Consider the following 22231-nt stretch of genomic DNA (forward strand, 5'->3'; position numbering starts at 1 on the left):
GGACAAAACTGTGGGATATTATAAGCGTTTTATGATTCATAACATCAGTAGGTTGACATGTTTCAGCAACGCTATTGCCTGTGAAGGGTTAATAAGCTTGCTTGAGAGCCCACATTTGTTCTTACCCAGCGTTGTATGGTTGATTTTCAACATATTTTAATGCGTTCATATTATTCAAAGTAGCATGCATGCAAAATACAGACAATACTACTAGGACCTTTTCCCGGTATGGCCATGGCTGAAAAGAGAATAAGCATCACGAAATATGGTCAATAGACATTTCCTATCGGATGTCTGGTTATTTCTGGCACCGTTTCCCTTGAAGTGCAGTAAAGTATGCCACAAGTTATTGATTTATCCCTCATTGTGCAGTGTGAGAGACGTTCAGTCATGAATATCTCAAAATATTTAAAAACACACATAGCACAAAACTCATATGAGTGAAATTAGAGTTAAACTTAAAAAAATAGTATGCTACATATACACATGAAGAGATTCTAGTCTACCTCCATGACTAATATTATTCATAAGGCATTATAGGGTTTGCAGGGAAGACAGTTCCTGTAGTCACACAATGGAAGAAAAATGTGCAATATTATCTCATTTGAAATGTGGTATGTTGGTCTTGGCTGGTATTATGGCCCCGGGGAGCGATGGGAGGTCGTACTTGCTTAATCAATGGAGCTGCATCTCTCCCTTATTCCCTGAATGTTACTGAACTCACGTAGCCAGGCAAACTAAATAGTGTCAACATGTCACGTGATTGTGTTGCTATCATGTGATTGCTTTGAAGTCTTTTGATTCTCGGTACCGTGCAAATGTATTTCTATCGGCATTGTCGTACTTGATGGTTTCATTTATTAATGACCGAATATGCCTTTTTATAGAATGTCCACTCTCAAGACTTTGTAATGTCTCTGGCCACGTTCTTGGGTGTGCATTATGACGCGCCATGTGACCGTCAATAGGAGCGATGGGAAATGTAGTTTCCTTTCCAATAACATCAAATGCGGTGTTCTTTTTCGGGCTCAGATCATCAAAAAGTGGTTTCTTTGAAAACCTAGTTTTATTTATTTGCACCAAAAGGGGGTGGGAATTCCTTGTTTCTTGCCCAAACATTCTCTCCATATGACTTAGGAGCACAGGAAATGAAGTGCCCCAGTCATTTTTTTGTAATCAAGATAGTCATAGGATAATTGTAATATATTTATAAAATATTCCCCTCTGATATGGATGGATAATTAATAAATCCACCTTTGTTCTTTTTCATATAGGAGTCTTTCTAGATTCCTTGTCTCTGCTGTCACTTTCTCCAAAATGATCCATTTTAAAACATTTACTCTGTGTTTTGGGGATAAAAATATTCAGCCGTTTTCATGTAACTGCGTCTACAGTATATGGTGCTCCTGTGTTCGCTGATTCTTGTGCTTGCTTTCCTAGTAGTCATTCCTACGTATCTCAAATTACACAGGCAACTGATCATATAGACTACTTGTTTGGTATTGCAGTTTTTATGCTTTCTCAGTTGTCATGGAGTCTGTGCTGCAGGCCCAATAGTAGTATTTAATTTAAAGGCCCTCGGCATATGTAGTTCCATTTTACTAGGGACTTACAAGTACATTAAGTATGGCAATTGGGTATAAGCAAGTGCTACCAGGTTTTAGGGAAAGAGCACAAGTACTTACTCGCTGGTTAGCGTTGGTAAACTCCTACGGTAAGCAAAAACGACGTCAGATAAAAGAGATTTCTGGAGCAGGGTTTTCTATTTAAACTCAAACTTCAGTTTATATTTCTATATGTCATAATTAAAATTACTAACGATTAATTATTAAGTATTAATTTTGTCGAGTGTTTTTAATTAATCAACCTTACTAATTAAAGAATTACACGTGGGAATGCAATTGCATGGCTTAATTAATAAGTGAACTAAGTTGGTGAGCAAATTAATTAAATAAGTGTGGCTAAAGTGCTATTTGTTATGTGTTTGCGCTTTAAAAAAATATGCTTTAATGCTTCTTTATGTCGCAAATGGCTAGATAAATACATACACATAAGGGTATTAGTGGGAATTAACACTGTATAATCAATGCGATGTAGTAACGTTGTTTTGTGTTTCTTTTTAATTAAGTTATCCATTTTGGCCTGTTGAGAAATGGCCGACATCTACAGCCTGCATTTGAGTAGATGAAATATGAAGAGAGGCCTCGCTGAATATGGTTGAATGACCTCGGCCTCTGTCTGAGCTAAAAGTTATGAAAGGACAGCAGCTCTGGGCTCGTCGCCAGATATCCTTGGAGGAGAACATTTGTCACAAATGAACATTTTTGATAAACTTGCGGTGGCTTCACTATAATTCCGGAGAAGAGCATCCATGGATATTGCGAATTTAGTTTGTGCTTCCTATTTCCGTGTTTTTATTTTTGAGATATTCGAGAGCGGAGATTTTTCTAAATGTTGCGAGCCAACATCCTTTCCTGCTCGCTCTGCTCAACGGATGTTTAGAGTTTGTTTGTAACTTTTAGTATGCAAATTTTGGTATAAATATTGTTAGACTAGAGAGGGTCTAAGGCCACTTCTTCCTGAACTTATGCTCAAGAGGATCGATGCTGATTGAGAGGACGGCGACTCGAGAGACTTTGATTCTTTACTGAGAGACCTGTCCTGACCTAAAATACGACATTTAGCTAGAATAGGTAAATATGAGAATAATGATTTTGCAATTGAATGACTTTTCATTTGAACTAATTTAGATAAAGTAATTTCTTGTTTGAATTTCAGTGTCGGGTGGTTATTTCTTTGTCATTTTATTGAGATCTCAAATGTGTTTAAACTGTTTTAAATCATGACTCGAGACAAATCAATTTGGTTGCATTGACCTCAGATTAGATGCAGATTGATCAAGAATTTCTCTCATATATTCAGTGTGGATAGAGTAATAGAATGAATGTTGGTGTGATGGGCCCCAGCGTATGATGAGTGTATGTGCGTATGACTGTGAAATTACTCTGTCCGTGGAAGTAGGGAGAATTTATAAGCTCTGATCTGCAGCAGTTTCCTCGTAGCAGTATGATGGTTTTGATTATTGTCTTGATCTGATAAATTGCTTGTACATAGGCTTTTGGATTTATTGATTGATGTTGATACATGTACTAACACTAAATGTTGAAGTCGTCGTATTGAGTTATATGTAGTGCGTACGGCTTCTGGGACGTAGGGAGTCGATGACGGTTCCGTAGTAGGGCAGAGGGAAGTGAGTGCTGCTCTCGGGAAAGACGGGATTGTTGGCCCTGTACGAATGCAGAGAAAAGCGTGTGACAATTGAAGTTGCGCGTCGCATTGTCTGGGTTCGATTCAATGACATCGTCGTGTGTTACTATTAGAGACATATTTTCGGTATAAGAGAAGTGCGTATGGTAGCAAAGGTTATCTGTGAAACTCTGGTCTTAAGTCCCAGGGATCAGTAAGGTTCGCCGTTAAAGCTTACCGCTGGAGAAGTAATAGGTATTCTCTGAGCTTGTTTGAAGGACTGAGCAGAGGTAAGCGCTGCTTGGTTAACGTGTGCTATAATTCTGTAGTGGGACAGATTGTTCGCTGTTCTCGGGAAAGGCAGGATTCTGTGTAAATGTGCTATATTTTCTAGTGTGAACGTGCGTGAATGTATGAGCATTTAGTTGATTGTGAAACTCTTAGGAGCATTCCGGGAGGAAACAGATGATGGATGCATGTTAGAAGGGCAGAGTAGAGGGATGTGCTACTGTGTCAACGAAAGTAATAATTCCGTGATAGAGCAGAGGTAAGCGCTGTTCTAGAGAGAAGCGGGATTCTTGTGAGAATGGTCTTTACTATTCTGTGGTTAGCGGAGCAGACAATGGAGATGTTTTTATGTTGTAACTAATAGATTTGTAGAATCTGAAATAAAGTCTATCAAGAAGGCTTAGTAAAGGAGGGGTAGACGAGTGATAGGAGACAGGAGTAGAAGCGACTGCAGCGACTACTGACGTCAGAAAGACCGTGCTGTGATTGGACAGTGGGTTAGGACAGCGAAAGCACTGTGATTGGTGCGTTGGTGTGAGCCGCGCAGGGATTTGAAGACGTACAGGGTGACGTAGACGCTCCGGGATTGGTGCGTTAGTGTGAGTCGCGCTGTTATTGGACAAAAGATAGTACAGTTGTAGAGAGGACTAGAGGGTTGTGGTAAACGCGAAACTGTATTACCAAACAGAGGAGAAGAAAAAGAAATCCTTGTTCAGTAAAATTAAAAAGTGGTTTGACAAGGATAAGGACATAATAACTAGAGAGGGTGAGTTACTACCTCCGACAAGGACCCCTGCATCCTTCATGGTTGCGAAATATGGGTATCATACCTGTATTTGGTTAGACAATTGGGCTAAGTATACTGAAGAAGATGATGTTCTAGCATTCCCGGAACATGGTTCATTTAATCTGGCCGTCTTGAGAAATTTACGGGAAAAAATGATGTGTCTAGAGCCTAGACCAAGGCCGACACAGTTCGAGGCATTGGTGGAATGGGAAGATGAGGTGCATGAGCGAGAAAAGCAGAGGAGTGGAGGTAACTATAGGTATATTTTTGGGAGAAAATATGATCGTGAAACTCATCATGATCGAATGAGGAGATGACGAGATGCTAGTATGTCAGAGGGACTATATCCTATGAGAACTGTTGAGGAAACGGAAGGGAGGAAAGGTACGGAAAAGGTACATGATGCAGAATTGAGAAGGTATGGGGCTAATGATTATGAGGATGAAGTCTTGGATGACATGATCTATAAGAGACCACCTCCATATAGACAAGAACCAGAAGTGAGAACACCAGTTGCTACTCCAATAAGAGATACTTTGAGAATTATTAAAACAGAAGTTGTGACTCCTGATATCTGAAAAGTGGTAGCTCTTTCGCGGAGGGGGAAAAAGAGAGAGAGAGAAAGAGAGAATGCAATCGGGGATGAAAAAACAAGAGAATTAGCAAGAACCACATCTGAGTTGACAGAGAAAATTAGAGAATTAACCAAGAATCTGGAAGCTGTTACAGTGCCTGTAACCATAGGTCCGGTTATGCCTATTTTTGAAAAACAAAGAATGGGTGAAAATGGTTTGACAGTTCCATATGTAGGAAATGGATTAGTTGGTTCTTCGGGAGAAAATCAGTTGAGACATACCATATGTGGTGGAGAGTCAAATGTACAGCCTAATTCAGGATTGAATACTGGTTGTGTGGAGAGAAATGTTATGATGGGAGGATCAATTTTGGAACCACAGAGGATGGCAGAACAAGTGAGTACAGGGAAAAGGTCTACAGAAATACCGGCTGAGGATTTGAATGATTGGTTGAAGGTTCTTCAAAAGAAAGATAAAGATTCTCAGGCAATTGATGTAGCTAGGTTGCGCATAGAACTGGAGGAGCTTATAGCGGGAACAATTCCTACAGAAATGTTAAAAACACCTCATGATGGAGAGTTGTTATTCATGTGCAAGAGTATCACATGGAGGGCTAAGAGTACACATGACAGGTTAAAAGGAATAGCGAGTGAAATGGGAGTTGACATGGACAAGCTGAAAGCTTTGCAGAAGCCTTACAGAGTGGATTTTTCTGACAAGGACATTGAGAATCTAAATGATGTTGGCAGAACAGGGCAGATTAAGGAAATGATTTCCTTATTGCGAAAATGGGGTGATGTGGAAAAGTGGAAGGATAGATGGTACAAGAAAAGAGAAGATTCAGTGGACAGGACTTATTCAGCATTTCCCATGAGAGAAAAGGAAAAAACAGTGGATGCTTATCCTATGAGAGAGATTCCTGGAGGAGGATATGTACATGTCCCATGGATTAGACAAGATATTTTGTCATTTACGAATGATTTCCCTCGACTGAGAGAAAAGCCTGTTGAGTGGTATAGGCAGGTAGATAGGTTTGTGAAATTGTCAAAAGTGCTGTGGATTGACCTGAATAGTCTGTTTGATATAATTGTTCCAGCAGACTTGTGGGCAGAGTGTAAAGTAGTTGTAGATTGGCCTGCTAAGGAATACCCAAGAGATCAGAAAACAGGAGCTCCAGACCCGGAGGTAATGAAGAAATACGAGCAGGTTATAGTGTTCCTGAAGAATAAGGTACCCCCTAAGGAGACAGACTGGGTTAAGATAGATCGAACACATCAGGAAGCAAAAGAATCAGTTCATGCTTTTTATGAAAGGTTAATACTGGCTTTTAAACAGTTCAGTGGAGATGAACATCTGGGTGATAAGGATTTGAGTCATTTTGTATACAGATTTGTATATGGCTTGAGACCTGAAATCAGTGAAATGATTCGTGAGCACACAGTTGATTGGCAGAGTAAGAAGATTGATGAAATCTTGAGACATGCGAAGTATTTCAGTGATGAAATTGAGGCGAAACAAAGAAAGTTGAAGGAGAAAGCAATGTGGGCACAGGTGAAGGTTGCAGAAAGACAAGAAGCACAGCTGGTTGAACAAGCAAATAATCCAGGAAATAGGCCTAGATATGGTACAGGAAAAGGAAAGGGGAATATAGAAGCGGCGAAGAAAAAATTTCCGTGCCACAACTGCGGAAAATTAGGGCATTGGAGATCCGAGTGTACGAATCCACCATTAGTGAGTAATGAAAATCAATCCTTGAATCAGCAGGTGCAGAACGAGGGGTGTAATCATCATCAGCAACAGCAGAAGGTTGTCAAGCAGCAGAATCAAGAGCCAAAACCGCCCTTGCCGCAGAACAGAGGGTCCCAGAAATACGATAAAGACTCAGGATTCTACAATGATGAACAGGTAAACAAACCGAGACGTACAAACCCAGTACAACAGTACTGGTTAAAGAATGAGGGGAGTGAGTCTGAAGGGGACTACTGACGATGCCGAAGAGAGGAGGAAGAGTGCATACTTGGAGCAACTCTAGAAATAGACCAGGCAGGACCATTTGTAGATGGGAAAATATATTGGGAAAGTTTTACTTTTTTAGTAGACACAGGAGCGACAAGATCAACTGTCAGGTCAGCAGATATAAGAAATCTTCCTCTCTCGGACGAAGCAATCCAAGTGGTTGGTGTGTCTAATACACAGATTAAGACTTGTCTTACTGAACCAGTAAGGGTAAGGATAGGGAAATTTTCAGACATGCACCGATTTGTGGTGTGCGACACTAGTACAGTGAACTTGTTAGGTAGGGACTTATTGTGTAAAATGAATTGCACAATTTTTTGTACTCCTGATGGAATAGCCTTTGAGACACCGGATGAGGATGTCTTATACAGGATGACTCTAGATAATAGAGAAAGTGAGATTGTTGGAACATATGCTGTATTTAATCCAGAGGACTTGCCACAAGAGTTGAGAAACACAGTAAAAGCAGCAGTTTGGGATTTTACTGGAGAAGATGTGGTATTGATGAATAATGTAGATCCAGTAAAGATTACAGTGAAAGAGGGAATTAATTATCCTAATATCCCACAATACAGATTGACACCAGAGATAATTGAAGGAATAACACCTATAATTGACAAAATGATTCAGCAAGGTGTTTTGAGAGAGTTACTGAGTAGCCCATGTAATTCACCAATAATTGGGCTGAAGAAACCTAATGGGAAGTTCAGAATAGTGCAAGATTTGAGAAAAGTTAACAAAATTGTGGTATCATGCTGTCCCATTGTGCCAAATCCATCAGTGATTTTGTATCAGATTCCTCATGATGCTGAATGGTATACAGTAATTGATTTGTGTCATGCTTTCTTTTCAATTCCATTGCATCATGACAGCCAGCCAATTTTTGCATTTCGGTTTGGACAGCGTATTTTGGCATGGTGCCGAATCCCACAGGGGTATACAGAGAGTCCTTCGATATTCAATCAGTTGCTGAAAAAGTCTTTGGCGAGTCTGACTATGCCTGAAAGCTCAGTACTAGTACAGGATATCGAAGACCTACTTGTGGCATTGAAGACACGTGAAGCATGTGAAGTAGATACCATAGCTTTATTGAATCATCTGCAGATGGAGGATTAAAGGTATCTCCAGCCAAGTTGCAGTTTTGCAATAAAGAAGTACATTATCTTGGACACAATATTGAAAAAGGTCTAAGAAAAGTGACCATTGACAGAATGTTTCTGGGAATGGTGGGTTATTGTCGTCAGTGGATAAGTAATTTTTCCCTGATAGCAAAGCCACTGATTAAATTGACCAAAAGTGAAGTAAAAGACCCTTTGGAATTGAATGCAGAACAAATGGTAGCATTTGAAGAATTAAAGAGCAGATTGTGTGAAGCTCCTGCTCTAGGAATGCCAGATTATGAGAAGGAGTTTGAACTGTACTGTAGTGAGAGGAATGGATGTGCACTTTCAGTGTTAATCCAGAAACATGGACGTCTGAGGAGGCCAGTTGCGTACTTCTCATCAACACTTGACCCAGTAGCTGTGGGTTTACCAGGTTGCCTGAAAGCAGTAGCTGCCACATGCAGAAGCTTGGAACAGAGTGAGGGTATAATAATGGGATATCCTGTAAGGGTGTTTGTACCTCATGATGTGGCAATTCTTTTGACTAGAAGCAGAACTCAATATATGTCACATAGTCGGCTGACTAAATATGAGAAAATCATTCTGGGAGCATCAAATGTGACTCTTGAGAGATTTGTGAATGTGAATCCAGCAACACTGTTGCCAGATGCTGAAAATGTGAGTGTGAGAGATGATGTCGATCATGATTGCTTGGATGTGCTTGATTACTGTACAAAACCGAGACCAGACATAAGAGATCTGCCACTACCTGAGAGTGATCATGTGCTGTTTGTGGATGGATCATGTCTGAGAACAGAAGAAGGTGTGCTGAGTGCAGCATATGCAGTGTGTAAAGTCTCAGAAGTTATGGAAGCTTCACCTTTGAAAGGAGTTAAGTCTGCTCAAGTAGCGGAATTGGTGGCATTGACAAAGGCTTGCAAGATTGGGAAAAATGTGAGAGTGACTGTAATGACTGATAGTCAGTACGGATTTGGAGTGGTTCATGACTTCGGCCAGCTTTGGCTACAAAGAGATTTCCTGACCTCGAGTGGAACTCCTATAAAGAATGCTGAAGTGATTGGGAAATTGCTTGAGGCGATACAGCTTCCTAAAGAACTAGCGGTTGTAAAATGTGCTGCTCATGGACAGGGAAATGATTTTGTTACTCTTGGTAATCGATTTGCAAATGACATAGCACAGTATTGTGCAAAGAACAATCATTCGATTAACAGGGGAAAGGAGAAGGAGATGTCTTTTTGTACTGTGATGTTTACTAATGTACTGGAAACATGGGATGAGGTGAGGCAGTTGCAGGATGAAGCAGGAGATGAGGAAATGAGAGATTGGATCAAAGCAGGTTTTGCACCAAGAGAAAAAGATCATGTTTGGATCTATAGGGATGGAAGACCAGTCATGCCAAATTCTATGTTGTCAACAATGGCAAGAATGTGTCATGGCCAGGGACACCTGGGGAGGGATGCTATGATTAGGTCCTTTAAACAGACCTGGTACAATGCAAAGTTCAGGCTGATTGCAGAGAGCATCTGTCAAAGGTGTTTGATTTGTCAGCAGTTCAATACTGGAAAGAAAACAGTGGTGAGTCTAGGAACAATAGGCAGAGAAGGAGGTCCTTTTACCAGAATGCAAATAGATTTCATTGAAATGCCCCAAGTCAATAGATTGAGGTATGTTTTAGTGGTAGTCTGTTTGTTCTCAAGGTGGGTGGAAGCATATCCGACTAGGAGAAATGATGGAATAACAGTGGCTAAGTTGCTGTTAAGAGAGTTGATTCCTAGGTACGGGTTCCCAGTGACAATTGAGTAAGATAGAGGAGTACACTTCTACAGTGAGCTCATGAGTTTAATTTGTGAAGCATTGAGCATACAGCAGAAGCTACATTGTGCATACAGGCCAGAGGCTTCTGGCGTTGTTGAGCAGATGAACGGCACAATAAAAAACAGAATTGGCAAGATGTGCTTAGCTACTGGAATGAAATGGCCTGATGTCTTGCCTCTAGTGCTAATGACTATTAGATCTACTCCAGACAGAACTACAGGGTTGAGTCCGCATGAAATATTAATGGGACGTGCAATGAGACATGCATTCGTGCCTGTCAACAAGTTGATGACAATAACTGATGACATGATTTTGGATTACTGTAAAGGCCTGGCTGACGCAGTTCATTCTGTGTTTCACCAGGTTGGAGAAGACGCCACTACACTTGAAAAGAAGCAAGCCCATGATCTGAGCCCAGGGGACTGGGTGAGAATAAAAGTGCACAGAAGAAGAAATTGCTTGGTTCCAAGGTGGGGAAGGCCAAGACAAGTCATTCTGACTACGACAACTGCTGTGAAGTGTGCTGGAGTGAAGAACTGGATTCATGCGAGTCATACTCTGAGAGTTCCAAATCCAAAGGATGGGACAGGAAAGGAGTACTTTGAAGAGTCAGATTCCAGTGATGATGCAGACACTGAAACGGTGAGAAGAAAAAAGAATCCTGAAAGGGGGGAAAGAGAGTCAGAAAGAGAGTCAGGTGATTCTTTTTTCTTACCAAGAGAGGCTTCAAGAGGAACATTGCGAACCTCAGAAGAGAGTTCAGATTCTGGAAAAGTGCCTGAAGTTCCGACGAGCAGTGGAGAAAATAAAGAGAAAGAAAGAAAAGAAAAGAGCAGTTCCACAGAGACTACACTTGAGTCAAATGAAGAGATTGAGAGGAATCCACCTGAGATAATTTCTGAAGAAGTAGGGTCAGAAGAAGATAGAGAGGGACAGATTGCGGAAGACCCCCGAGGAGGTGTAGGGAACATTCCTGATAAGCTAGGTGAAGGGACAAGTAGACAGCAAGAAGATTGCGTGTCGGAGACCCGAGGAGGGACAGTAGCAGGGAAATCTCAATCGGAGGAGAAGAAGACTGTGGAAAAAGAGAAAATTGTTAATGAACAAGAGGCAAATGGATGAGAGTGAGAATGAGATACCAGAGGGTCGAGTTCTGAGAAAGAGAACTTGGATCGGAGAGAGAAACAACAGAGAAGTGAAACAGAAAAGAAGTGTAAAGGGAGATCTTTGGCCTAACAAGATAAAGAGGCTGAGATATCGATTGACAAGAGTGAATTCATCGAAAGCTGAACAGGTGAACGAGGTGTCAAGTCAGAATCAAGCAAAAGGAGAAGAACAAAAAGAACCAAAAGAACCAGAGGAGATCAAGAGAATCAGAAAACCCAACCAGAAGTACAGGTCACCGGAATGGACGTATGTGGCATTGCCTGAAGAAGAAGAAGAGGCAGAAAGTCAAGGAAATCCAGGGGGGACCTTACGGAGAGTGGTTGAGGAGGAGAAAACTGTTGGAATCCTGAAAGTTATCTTGACTGACATTGGAGAAGAGACAGATGTTCAGGATATTCAGGATCTGATACAATTTGATGTTGCTGAAGAAGAAGTAAAAAGTGATGAAAATCCAAATTGAGTGAACTAAAGGAGTCTCTTGGAGGAGAGTGAAGAAGAAGAAATCTAAAAATTAACAGATTGAAATAATCTAGTGTTCTAGAGATTCAGTAGTGGAGTAGTAGGGGCTAAGTCAAAAGACACTGCCGAAGTAATAAAATGGCTAACACAGAAAATAATCAAAGTAGATGTACCTTCTTGAAAAGATGGTGTAGAATGTGCTGCTGCTGTACAGGATTAATAATGCTACTATGGAGTGTACTTGCTTTATTAGTTACTTTTAGAGTTACAATAGACACTTTTGGAATACATACTGAGAATATTACTAACATAGAGAAGAGTTCACAAAAAGTAGTACCAACTAGAATTAGTAATATATACATACATAAGGATAGGTCAATTAATGATTTTTCTAGCAATGTTTTTTCGAAATTGTTGTATGAATACGTAAAGACAATGGAGGTAAGGGATTGCTACGTCTGTATGCAATTGCCTGCATCCGTTTCAGAGGGAGTTACTTATCATCATCTTCCAGCTACGTGTGGAATTTCATGTAGTGTGTTAAGTAGTATTTTTTATTTGTTAGGGAAAATAGATTATGAGATGTCTAATAAGGATAACATTTTTGGGCAATTGCCCATGAATAAAAAACTGAATCCTGCTAAAGAAGCTAACATTTTTGGTGAGATTTTTATTGAAACAGAAGAATTAACACTAGATTACATTTTTAGATACAATTTAACTTGTAGTTTGAAAGAAGAAGAAAGGGCTTTCCTAGACGTGGTAGAGAAAAGGAGAATGAGCATGCGTGAAAAGGCAGGAGGATATAAAATGAGTGAGACAGTGTGGGACATTGAGATGGGAAAGGAGTTGAAGAATGGGGCCAGTCCAACTTTAGCTTTAGATGCACCACAGAAGGGTAAACTATGCATTACCAGAAGGAAATCTCAATATGATAATTATTTTGTTGGGACTAGTGAGTGTCATGATACATACTTTATTGCAACAGGATGGGGATTCAAGGGAGGAGAAGATCCAGTTTTCCCGGGAGTGTATTATATTTGTGGGAATAAGGCTCATTACAGGTTGCCTGACCATTGGTATGGCACATGTTATGTTGGCCTGGTCTTTCCAAAGATTTTTCATATGGATAGAATAGAAGATGCAGAACAAATTAATTTACTAACACGCTTTAGGAGAGAAACTTGGTCAGAAATTGTAGGAGATATTTTTGGAGCTTTGATACCAGCAGTGGGAATTTCATTAAATGCATATGGAATTCAGAAGCTGTCAACAGTGGTGGATCGCTTATCGACAAGCACCGCTGGAGGGTTTCTATTGGTGAATACAGAGATGGTTGCCCTACGCACCATGTCTATGCAAAATCGACTTGCCCTTGATATTCTATTGGCAAAGGAGGGTGGAGTCTGTGGAATGCTGAAAGTTCAACATTATTGCACTTACATTCCTGATGAAAGCAAAGATCTAAGGGTCTATATCAAAAATATTACTGATTTGCATGAGGAATTAGTACCACTGGAAGCTGAAAGTATCTGGACTAAAATGACTAATAAGATGATTGCTGTTAAGAATTTTATTGCTAAGATAGGTAGTACCATTTTTGGTAGGATATTATTTCCATTGACATGTGTGATTGTTGCTTTATTGATTCTTAGATTAGGGTGTTTATGTTGTAGATACAGGAGGAGTAAAAAGAAAATAATAAAAGAGAATATTGAAAAGAGACAAAAGAGGGCAAAAAGAGAGCCACAAGAAATAGAATTAGAAGAATTTAGGGAGAGCATGTATTTAGAAACGAAAAGAGATGATGAAAGAGAAACTGGGGTTTAATGTAAATGCAAAAAGACATTTGAATTTCTCCTAAGAAAAGGGGACTACATTTTTGGGTTGGATTTTTGTGGTGATGATATATCACCAAAGGGGGGATTGCTGGAGCAGGGTTTTCTATTTAAACTCAAACTTCAGTTTATATTTCTATATGTCATAATTAAAATTACTAACGATTAATTATTAAGTATTAATTTTGTTGAGTGTTTTTAATTAATCAACCTTACTAATGAAAGAATTACACGTGGGAATGCAATTGCATAGCTTAATTAATAAGTGAACTAAGTTGGTGAGCAAATTAATTAAATAAGTGTGGCTAAAGTGCTATTTGTTATGTGTTTGCGCTTTAAAATAATATGCTTTAATGCTTCTTTATGTCGCAAATGGCTAGATAAATACATACACATAAGGGTATTAGTGGGAATTAACACTGTATAATCAATGCGATGTAGTAACGTTGTTTTGTGTTTCTTTTTAATTAAGTTATCCATTTTGGCCTGTTGAGAAATGGCCGACATCTACAGCCTGCATTTGAGTAGATGAAATATGAAGAGAGGCCTCGCTGAATATGGTTGAATGACCTCGGCCTCTGTCTGAGCTAAAAGTTATGAAAGGACAGCAGCTCTGGGCTCGTCGCCAGATATCCTTGGAGGAGAACATTTTTGATAAACTTGCGGTGGCTTCACTATAATTCCGGAGAAGAGCATCCATGGATGTTGCGAATTTAGTTTGTGCTTCCTATTTCCGTGTTTTTATTTTTGAGATATTCGAGAGCGGAGATTTTTCTAAATGTTGCAAGCCAACATCCTTTCCTGCTCACTCTGCTCAACGGACGTTTAGAGTTTGTTTGTAACTTTTAGTATGCAAATTTTGGTATAAATATTGTTAGACTAGAGAGGGTCTAAGGCCACTTCTTCCTGAACTTATGCTCAAGAGGATCGATGCTGATTGAGAGGACGGCGACTCGAGAGACTTTGATTCTTTACTGAGAGACCTGTCCTGACCTAAAATACGACATTTAGCTAGAATAGGTAAATATGAGAATAATGATTTTGCAATTGAATGACTTTTCATTTGAACTAATTTAGATAAAGTAATTTCTTGTTTGAATTTCAGTGTCGGGTGGTTATTTCTTTGTCATTTTATTGAGATCTCAAATGTGTTTAAACTGTTTTAAATCATGACTCGAGACAAATCAATTTGGTTGCATTGACCTCAGATTAGATGCAGATTGATCAAGAAGTTCTCTCATATATTCAGTGTGGATAGAGTAATAGAATGAATGTTGGTGTGATAGGCCCCAGCGTATGATGAGTGTATGTGCGTATGACTGTGAAATTACTCTGTCCGTGGAAGTAGGGAGAATTTATAAGCTCTGATCTGCAGCAAGATCTCAAGGCAAAAAGTTAGGGGAAAACCACGCAAGGGATGCCTGGTCTGATACCAGTGATGTGGAGGGAGTAGATCAAATCAAATTCTTGCTCCTTCTGTTGCACTTGGTGTCATATATGTCTCACTGTATGTATGATTTGGTTAGTTATTGAAAAAGAAGCTTGTAGTGGGTACTTATGGGGGAAGTTTAGAGTGCCAATTCAGTCAGTCACACATATTACTATCACTGTAGGTTTCAGTTATCCATCAATATCAGTTTGTGACTTATCATTTTTGCTCTTGTTCAGATAATGCTATAGGATCTCTGTTTTATTCTTCTGCTCTGTGGAGCCGGTATCCCCAACTCTGTTTAAGCATATGTTACTATCATATACAATGTGTTCATAGTGCGCAATATTTACCAATTGTGTAATACATTCATCTACTGCAGGGTCTTCTGATTGACACCAATGTTGGAGAAAGTGTATCTTACCTGCAGCTAAGGAAGTCACCAGCATTTTGTAAGTGGGGTGTCAGTCCCATTAGATCTTCACCATCATGTAGCGGTGTTAAGGGAACCGAAGATAGTATGTTAATGGCACCTGCTTCCATTATTCTGCAGATAAAGTCTACCTTTCAAGTTTTAAACTGTTTCAATGGCACCCAACATGGAGTAGGCCACATACATGTCTTCTACATATTTGCAGATATCACTTAGAATAGCACTGGCTTTTGTATCCTCTGTGTGGACCAATATCAGAGGTGTAGTATTTTGAAATTTAAGAATTTCAGTTTGGCTTCCATGGCAACAATGTCATGAGCAGACATCAGCTCAAAGCAGACTTCTTCACAGTAATCTTTGTGTAGGATATTTTGGCCCTAAAGTCTTGTTTGGCTTCTACCAGATTCATGTACAGCCTCCATGGACTGGTCCCATATTTTGAGATATGGACGGATGGGGGGATGCATAATTCGAGAGGTGATGGTCCTGTAGTCCTCCGCAGGCAACTGTGTAACTGTCTGTAGTGCTAGTGATGCTTTTGCAACACATCAGCATCCAGACATAAAGTTTGTAAAGCCTTATATTGTCCATGGAAAAGTATTTGATCTAATGTTAGAATTTCTTTCTGGTCCAGTCATGCCATGACAGGGGTCTACCGCTGATCCGAAGGCTAGAATTTCTCCATATTAAGGCGGGAATGTATACATGTGGATCATCTTTAAGTAATTTATTGCTTAGCTCCCAGGTGAATATCGTGTAGTTTATTACAGGATTCTCAAGAATGGTATTTTCCCAAGATAAGTGAGCAATGTAGACTCAGAGCAACGTAGGATCCAGCGTTCCAACTCAACCCATATGGGCTTCTGATTTGCTTTTAGGAGAAAATTGGGAGTATTATTGTTGTGATCTGTGGTAAGTGTATCCCATCAGGTGTTGCATGAGCCCAGAAATATACGGTTTTATCTGTGTTTTGCTTCTCATCAACTGTATTGTTTACTGTCTGAGTCAAAGTTTTTCCTTGCATGCTTACGGATCATTATCTGCTCCGTTCCCAGGACATAATTTTATCGAGGCACTACTTTAACTTTCATGATCTGGATTCTGACCCATTTCAAGAGGTTGATATTCATCTACTGGAGGAAGTCATTTTTCATCAAGGCCTTGAGTAGTGTTACATAGGGGTAGCTGAAAAATTCCGCTCTGCCAGTGGAGTTCACAAAGTTTTGCCCATTCCCTGCTCTAGAAAAGCTCTGCCAACTGCCGCATGCTGGGGTTTTTATTCGTGCTTGCCTAACCAACATTAAGTTGGCTAGGGTGAGTGAGAATTTGACTCCCCTAGCAAGATTGTCAGGAGCTAGAATGCCTCCTGGCGAGATTTCTCAACACAGGCAGTTGCAGCAGGTTGTGACAGTTCGTGTTAAGAATGCTGCCACTTGAGTAGCATATCTACTCAAGTGGCAGAAAGAAGCAGTGCCCTCTGGCACACCTGTGGTGTCATTTGTGTGAATTGTGCAGCCCAGAAAAGGCTTCGGGTGCTAAAAGTCAGCATGAGCAGCATGACATGCCGAATTCTGCCCGCTCGCCGAACTCCATGGAATCTCACTGAGTTTTTATGTAACTCCACAAGTTCTCAAAAAGCAAGAGAGGGGCCCTTTAGACACCAAAGAGGTAGGGCATTAGTAAGTCCAAGGTCATATAAAATCCTCTTTGGTTCAATCAATTACTCGATTTCCATACAAACCATATCACCAAAACATAAAGGTCAAATAGAAAACACATAAAACATAAGCAAGAATATTTCCACTATTAAAAAAGGGGACACATTTATTAAGCCAGTATATACTATATGTACCTTCTAAAAAACATCACATTGTGCATTAAAAATTATTTTGATATGTACATTTAGAATTTAAAAATACCAAATTGTTGAATCCTACACAGTAAGCATATAACGTCACTTCGAATACTGTATACATAAATCAATACAACTTCTTTAAAAAACAACAACACAGTGGGAGAACAAATCAGACAGAATATCATGTCATTAAATCAGCACTAGTCTGTGTCGGATCATTTGTTTTCTGTCAAAACTTCAATGGCTCTTGACTCACAAGTGTCCCAGAGAGCTAGCGTACTAAGGAATAATAGAGCATCAACGCGTTTTGGTGGGCTTTATAATATATAAGCCACCTTCTTCAGGAAAGAGATATCTCCCAGCAACAGTTTGTTCACTATGCAATATAATATATAAAAACAAGAACATCAAAATTATACATCGATACTGGCTCAGACACAAGCTAAATTATTTATATCCTGGTGATACAGTCCACAATCAATTGATAATCACAACCACTCTTTACCTAACATTGCAAACAATAATATTTTTATCAATTTTTATCAACCACAGTGGGTTGTCAGAAAGTGAAATGAATGATCAGAAGATTACATCCATATTAATCAACTCCTGACCTTTTTTTATAAAAATGTAATGAATAGTTCATAGAATGGACCCATCCTCAGCAAAGGCCTACATAGTAAGTTAATTATAAGTGTGGGGAATATTTTCTCCCACCAAGTCCTGACCTTCCTTTATAAAGGTATCATTGGTAGATAATTGAGGGGGTCTAAAATAGAACACTCATCAACAAGTCCCCACAAGATAAGTTATTCGTAAGTGTGGGGAATTTCATTCTTCCACCACCTAATAAATGAAGTACTTCAGTAAATGTCAAAAACAGCTTCAGGCAGGTCTCGCTGTAGATAATGAAACCCCCCAAGTGGGGTTGGAGTCAGTAAAGTATGTTAATTATGATCACAGAAGGACCTGCAAATGAGTCAGAGGGGCTAAAGGTTAAAAACACGTATTAGTGGCGGAACCCAAAGCACATAGGCTATCAAAAATGATAGAAATTACCTTTTTTAGATGTCCACTGGATGTTAGTTACGATAATAGGTTGATAAAAAGATCTGATATCTGTATCTAATAGAAGGAGTATATCTCAGTTATATTTCATAAGGGAAGGTAATTTAATCCATATCGCATTCATCAATATGTTCTATACCTTGAAGTAGTGTAAATGATGATTCCCTCAAACAAATATACAGCCAGGGAACAAGTTCAAGCAAAGAGAAGAAGATTTCTCTTATAGGGTGGGTCGCTCCCACCTCACCCTCAGGTCACTTGTTATCTGTAGAACATAAATGTAAAAAATCATGTCAATTTAAGTGTTCTCATTATCCTTTTCTTACTTGGTCACTCTAAACGCGACTTAATCAACTAAAAAGGCACAGAAATCCAATCTTATCCTTGTGATAATAGTGGCATTCAATATCGTGGTGATTCGTTCTCATTAAAACGCGAAGGAATTTTTTCATACTAGATATACAGTTGTATAGATTTCCCCAGAAAAAGTATCACGCCTCTTTCTAGGGCTCTGGAGATATTAGTATCCTCCGTGCATAGTCGCACCCTTGCATCGATCTAGGCACAGTCATTTTCTTGCATAGATCTGGGCTTACCATGCTGGGCTCGGGTATGTCATAAAAAACAGCTTCTAAGGGTATTCACTTTATGCTACACCTCCCCGAAACACCTCATTATTTAGGACCATGCCCAGAGAGATCTTAATATTTTGAAGAGTTCCTGTCCTCATTAACACCTCCTTACCTTAGGAATCTAGAACTCTACAGGGCAAAATCCTCTGTGTTCAGTCAAACCCGACATGAATTCAATGGCGCTTTTTTATAACGATGGACGCCGAACATGTGATTCAAACACTGAATAATCCCTGCCTACCCCTCGGGTGCCATCTTGGAATGGAGCCTCACTCCTTTCAAATCAATTGGAGAACTAAATTGCCATTTAAGTGCTTAATCAGAATTCATTATGAATAATTTAAAAACATTGATGGTCAACGCTAAAAATATACTAAACTCAGTCTCCTAAAGGAACTTGACCAACAGAGCAGTGACACCAACTAACGTGGATCATTTCTCTAATTCTCGAACCGATCTATTTACTCTTACGAGTCTAAAATGGGTCTATAGGTGGCATACAAATTGGGGAGGCAACCACAAATGGATCTAGCGTTATATTGCCATACTAGGTATTTTCAGTGTGGTTCTATTAAAAAGCTCATGACTGCCTTTATATTCATAAATCTCTCAAGTCTCCTAATTCTATCATAAATTCTTTATGGGGAGAGCCCTTTATGGAAAATACTTTCTAAAGTAAAAAAGACAAATCATCCCCCACTAAAATGTCTTGTTCCCATTAAAATTGGAAACACAAGGTGTGCAGATCTAGAAATGGAGCCCCACTAGTAGAGTTTAGGGACCAATAGTTAATTGACACTGAGTAAGCGGTCTCATTCTTCTCTAGAGATTAGACCATTGCGGACAGTGTTTAGTTTGGAAATATGCCATTGTTCTCTTGCCTTGCGCTTTAGGTTAATATTACCTCCTCTTCTGTCAATGGTAATTTTTTCCAAAATAAACCATTGGATATCCTGTTCTTTATGGCTAAATTCCTCAAAATGCGCCACTGGAGGGGCATTGATTTTTGTAGTCCTTATAGCTGACTTATGCTGAAGTATTCTTATACGAAGCTCTCTACTAGTCTCTCCTACATAGCCCAACCCACAAGGGCAGCACAAGAGGTAAACAATATTCTTGGTGCGAAAATTATTCCGCGTTTTTGATGAGAGTATTTTCCCATTGCAGTTTATTTCCTTAGTCTGTATACATTGTGCGCATACATTACACAACCCACATCTGGAATTCCCTTTGGCCACAGTGTTGTCCAATGTTATTTGCATATTACATGGTGCCTCTCTATAACTGTTTCTTTTAAATGCAAAGAGGGGTTTCTCTAACTTAGTGTCTTCTTCGTCATTGAGGATTTGACAATTTCTATTAATCTTAATCACATTTTTATCTTATTGCTGACATTTGAGAACTGACTAACAAATACAATCCTATTTGTTTCCTTCTTCTTTCCAGTTTTGTTGATCATCGAATCCCTATCATAGAATCTGGCTCGCTTAAATGAATGCGCAATCATCCTCTTTGTGTAACCTCTGTTTTTTAATTTTCCTTTTAGTACCTCTGAATGTTTATAAAAATCGTAAATTCTAGAACACGGACAGAGAAACTGACTAAAGGGAATGTTATCTCTTTGGGATTGAGAATGAAAGCTTAAATAGCGTAGCAATGTATTTTTATTCATAGGCTTTGTGTAGAGCTCCACCGCTAAAAGCCCATCCCTTTCTTTGATCAAAATATCAAGAAAATCTACTTTGGTCTTACTGTGTTGGGAGGTGAATCTCAAATTTTGATCCCCCATGTTTAACCAGCTTACAAACTCTTCCAGCTTATCCATCTCCCCTTCCCAAATGAAAAAAATATTGTCAATGTAGCGGTACCAGCCTGCTACATTTTCGAAAAAAGGGGCTAAGTTCTGCCCACCCCTAATGTTATCTTATCCACTACCATATTTTCCAGCTCCCTGTTCACAAGTATTTCAGACTGTTAGGGACCCACTTCATTGGATTTCCTTGAATGCTGTCTCTAATCATGTATCTGGTTATAGGGAGATGGGATAATGCTGAATTTACAAAAGTAACATAACTTGAACACCTAGGGGAGAACCAGAACCGCATTAAATGGAAATTTCAAGGGTCATGTAAACCTTTCTCCATACAGCAGAAAACAAAGTAGGAGTTTTAAGTTGCATGTATGTACTCATAACCCAGTACGTGCGTGGCTTTGTGTGTGGGGAGAAATTAGAGACTATTGACCATTAAGTCATCTCCTGGTTGTTTTTCTATTGCAAATTTCAGCTGGTATCTCGATTTGTCTCTCGCCTAGCTCAGGGTCTCACAATTCAATTCAGTCTGTTTCTGTCATGAATCCTTCTGGCTATCCCGTTTCCTGGTACAATGATACCCTGGTGATGGTCTACGCTTTATGGAGAGGTAGACTTTGCTGACAAAGTCACACCCATGTGTGACGTGTCTGAAGTGTGTTTAAATTTTCCTGGTCATCCAGTTTACCCTATCCTGTTGTCTGTATAATAATTATAAAGGCAGGATCCATTAGTCCAAATTTGATTTTTCTTCAGCAACAACATGGTTGAAGAGATTGCAATTTCTTTCTCTTGCCATTGGTCTCAGGTGAGTTGTCAGCAGCAATGCTGATTTAAAAGCTCAAAGGATCTTTTCTTCAGTTTGGTCACATGTAGTATCTTTCTGGTATGCTGATGATGTAACATTCAATTATAGGCAGCATCCGCTATCCAGCTGGAAATGATGAGGTCAGACACAAAGGGATTTTGGGAATTCCAGAGGAGAAATATATTCCCAGGATACATGGGATAAGGTAATCTAGGAATCCCATGATATTTTTTTTTTAGACTTTTCTGTGACACAGGATAACTGAATGTTGTCCGTTCTGGAGCAATCCTCCACATTGGTGACCTTTCTTTTCAAGTGCAAAATGTCCTCGCTAGGCCTGGGACTAATTTTAATTATGCCTCAGTAATTGGGCTAATTTCAGTAATTCCGAGTTACTCTTTGATGTGGAATTATTGATAATAACATGATTATGCCTGCATGTGTAATTATGAGTAATTTGGAGGAAAGAAATCCTAGGCTGAGAGCATATTTAGCGAGTGCAATCACAAGCAATTACCTTAACATTCTGAGAGATTATTCGAAATCATGCAAGAAGAGTAATTCTGCATTTAGTGTTATTTTCTTAGCGCAAAATATATCCTCACATCTAATTTAGACACAAGGAGGTATTTTTGAGGTACAAAACTAGCACTACATGCCCAGAGTAAGCTAGGGGAAAATTCAGGTTCAATTGCATTTGGCACTTTTTCTAGGTGCAAAATCCATCCTTGAGTCCATTTTGAATGTGAGGTGGCATTTTTGCAAAAATAGCTCCAAATGCAGAATGTATTATGTTGCATAATCCTGAGGAATCTTGCAGAAATTTTAGACAGTTGATTGTGATTATGCTGCATAGAAATACATGAGTTACACCTATCCCT

Source organism: Triturus cristatus, chromosome 8 (genome assembly GCF_964204655.1).
Source record: "Triturus cristatus chromosome 8, aTriCri1.1, whole genome shotgun sequence".
Taxonomy (NCBI): Eukaryota; Metazoa; Chordata; class Amphibia; order Caudata; family Salamandridae; genus Triturus; species Triturus cristatus.